General features: G+C 35.0%; 1 non-coding gene across 1 annotated transcript; it reads right to left on the reverse strand.

Annotated features, from left to right (window-relative positions):
* Window positions 1-579: 579 nt before the first annotated feature.
* Window positions 580-685, reverse strand: LOC112439241 (U6 spliceosomal RNA). Its single transcript, XR_003027523.1, has one exon. It is a non-coding gene; the product is annotated as a U6 spliceosomal RNA (small nuclear RNA).
* Window positions 686-4040: the final 3355 nt, after the last annotated feature.

The raw sequence follows: 4040 nt of genomic DNA on the forward strand, positions 1-4040 counted from the left end.
CCCTCTTTGTGCCCATGAGTTCTCAATCACTTAGCTACCACTTATAAGTAAGAAAATGCAGTATTTCATTTTCTGTTCTTGCATTAGTTTGCTAAGGATAACGGCCTCCAGTTCCATCCATGTTCCCACAAAAGACTTGATCTCATTCTTTTTTATGGCTGCATAGTATTCTATGCTATATATGTGCCACATTCTTCATCCAATCTGTCACTGATGGGCCTTTAGTTTGATTCCATGTCTTTGCTCTTCTGAATAGTGCTGCAATGAACATTCACATGCATGTGTCTTTATGGTAGAATGATTTACATTCCTCTGGGTATAAACTCAGTAATGGGATTGCTAGGTCAAAAGGTAGTTCTCCTTTTAGCTCTTTCAGGAATTGCCACATTGCTTTTTCCACAATGGTTGAACTAATTTATACTCCCACCAACAGTGTATAAGTGTTCCCTTTTCTCCGCAACCTCACCAGCATCTGTTATTCTTTGACTTTTTAATCATAGCCATTCTGATTGGCATGAGATGGTATTTCATTGTGGCTTTGATTTGCATTTATCTAACAATCAGTAATATTGAGCTTTTAAAAATACGGAATGCTTCACGAATTCCATGTCATTCTTGCACAGGGGACATGCTAATCTTCTCTGTATTATTCCAATTTTAGTATATGTGCTGCTGAAGCAAGCACACGTGTTTATAATTTTAGTAGTCATTTAAAATATATTTAATTTTTTAAATACATTCTTCCTAAATTGATTTGTAAATTCAATGCAATCTCAATGAAAATCCTAGCAGGTTTCTTTGAAGAAATTGAAAAGCAGATGCTAAAATGTATATGGAAATGGAAAGGACCTAGAATAGCCAAAATAATTAGAAAAAGAATAATAAAGTTAAAGGATTTATTATCCTACTTGATTCTAAGACTTACAAGAAAGCTATGATCATCAAGACAGTGCGGCACTGAGGCAAGGATAGACCTATAGATTCATGGAACAGAATAGAAACTCCAGAAATAAATCCAAAGTTATATGGTTGATTTTTGACATAGATGTGAACATAACTAAATTGGAAAATCAGCAAAATAGTGCTGCAGCAACTAAATATCTAGAGGGGGAAAAAACAACCTTACAACATATTTTAAAAGCTAACACAAAATACATCATAGGCCTAAACAGTAAGAGCTAACACTATTATATTTCTGGAAGAAAATATAAGAGAAAATATTTGTAACAACAGTTAGGAAAGGCATTTTTAAACAGGACACCAAAAGTACAACTCATAAGGAAAAATATTTATAAACATTTTCAAAAGTAAAAGCTTTTGCTCTTCAGAAAAAACTGTTAAAAAAGGCAAGCCAGACTGAAATAATAGATATGAAAAACATATCTGACAAAAAGGCTTGTATCCAGAATATATAAAAGATACTTACAACTTAAGAAGGCAAGAGCCCAATAAAATGGGGAAAAGATTTGAAGAGACTCTTTACAAAAGAAGTTATACAAATTCCAATAAGCACATGAAAAGATGATCTACATCACAAATTATGAGGGAAATGTCAATTAAAACCATAATGAGCTACTTACTATGCACTTGAGAATATCAAGGATGGGTGAAGAGGTAGGACAACTTGAACTCTCATACATTGACTGTGTGACAGTATAAAATGGTACTATTTCTTATATAGTTAAACATATACAAGCCATGTGACCCAGCAATCTTTATCCTAGATATTTACCCAAGAGAGATAAAAATGTGTCCATGCAAAACTTTTACATCAACGTTTATAGCAGCATTATTCATAATCGTCAAAACTGAAAGCAACCCAAATATCTATTAACCAGTGAATGGATAAACAAATTGTGGTATATCCAATGGAGTATTACTCTAAAAGGAACAAAATATTAGTACACTCGACAACATAGGTGAATCTCAAAAATATTATGCTAAGTGAAAAAAGGTAAACACAAAGGGCTACATACTATGATTCTGTCTATATGAAATTCTAGGAAAGGCAAAACCATAGCAACAAAAAGCAGATCAGTAGTTGGTTGGCTGGGGCCAAGAGCTGGGGGAATATATTGACTGTAGGAGCACAAGGGAACTTCTAGGGTGATGGAAATATTCTAATTTGATCATGGTGGGGAATGGATTTTTTAAATATACTAGGGATTTGTTTTTCTTTTTAAGGGATTTCTTTTGGAAAAAAAAAAAGTCCTAGAATAAGAACAGAAGCATGTTCTCTTCTGAGAAATAATCCTTAGAAAATAGAAGTTAAGCCAAAATATGTAACATTACCTATGTCTTTTAAAACTTTTCTCGTCCATCTAATTTCCATCTTAAGAAAAATTAGAAATAAATCAATTATACTTTAAATACTTTTGGTAGAGTTGAATATGTACAGGACTGCTGAATATTGAATAGGTTCCCAGAGAAACTCTTTGTAACAGAACTTTCCATTTGACCACAGCCCTTAAGGCATTTAAAGACAAGTGAGAAACAGACTGTTTTGGTTCGTTGGTTTGGGTTTTTTTTTCTTTTTTCTTTTTTCATTACTTAGCTTTTTCATCATGCTTTCCTACCACCAGAAAGCATATTTATGACTCATCAGTCAACACCCAGTGTCAGATAATTAGCCATTAACATACTTCACTTGTACTGTGATGAAAATGATATCACAACTTTCAAGAGATCCCCTTGAAGATGAAACTGAAAGAAATGGTGGCCACATGTTGTTTCAAACCTGTATTCGTTACACCTCCTGACTGCATGTCATGCAAAAGGGGCCAAACAGATGTGTAAAAAATAGCTGTTTAACAGGGGGGAAAATACTGTAAAATTGTTTATGGCAGGACAGCAGGTTCTTATAGGCAAAGTAAATTACAAATAGATTTCTCAATTACTTTTTAAAGCCTAGTATTTGATTCTTATATAACAGTCAAAAATCAATTTTGCATGGAATTTATGTGAATGCCTCATTATTAATAAAACAGCGGTTGGCAGCTGCTACTTCCTCCCCACAACAGCAGCACGCAGTGGGGAAGCATTCACGTGCCAGGCTGTGCAATTCTTTATCTTTTTATCCTCTGGTTCAGCATCATAAAAAAGAAAGGGAAGAGATGAATCCCGAGCAAATTTTAGGCATGGGCTTCTGGCAGCACCTATTTCATGGGGGCCTGCTGGTGCCCTGAGAGTACTTGGTGATGGGTGCTAAGGGAAGTCCTCACTCTACTCTCTGCTCATATTGTACCTTGAAGGTCTTAAAAAAAAAAAAAAAAAGTATAATTAAGCAAATAACTCTAGTTGTTGAAAAAGTCACTGAGCTCTTTCTCTCGCTCTATCCTTAGCATATCCCACCTCGGTACTAGAGTCTACTGATCCTGTGAATTGATTTAAAAGGACTGGCCAGTGGCAATTTTCCCCAGATTGCTTTATTTCTCCAAAATAAAATTATTTATTTTGAAAAGAACTTGCTCCTGACCCAAACATTCTAAGAACATAACAAGCATAATTCTCATTCAACAAACAAGAAAATTGAATCCCACTTATGTCTACAGACCATAACACTCTGCTCCCTACACTGTACTTGATTCATCAAACCATGAACACTCCCTGTTTCCCAAATGAAAAGTGTAGTGTGGTGAGAAAAACCTAGCTTCTCTGGTTAGCCCTCCCTAACCAATTGGATGACTTTAAACAGTTATATCACTGTTTTAGGCCATGTCTGTTGACTGGTAAAATAAGAGAGTTTTCAAAATTATCTGAGGTTTCCTTCAGCTAAGATTTGGCAATGAGAAGAAATCATTGTATTCCCATTACATGTGAAAAGCAAAAAGAAAATTCTATGTTTGGCCAACAACATGGAGAAATGCTTATCTTCAGAGGTTAAATTCAGCTAAACAGTAGCTACCTGCTATTTCTTCTATTGGGTGCATGCCTCAAAAACGCTAACGGGGGAAATGGCAGGGCGATACACTGAGTGCTTACAGCATGTTTCCAGAAACTGATTTATTCTTGATTTGAATCTCTACTCTGTGCATAATTAC

Source organism: Pan paniscus, chromosome 13, assembly GCF_029289425.2.
Source record: "Pan paniscus chromosome 13, NHGRI_mPanPan1-v2.0_pri, whole genome shotgun sequence".
In the NCBI taxonomy this organism is placed as follows: Eukaryota; Metazoa; Chordata; class Mammalia; order Primates; family Hominidae; genus Pan; species Pan paniscus.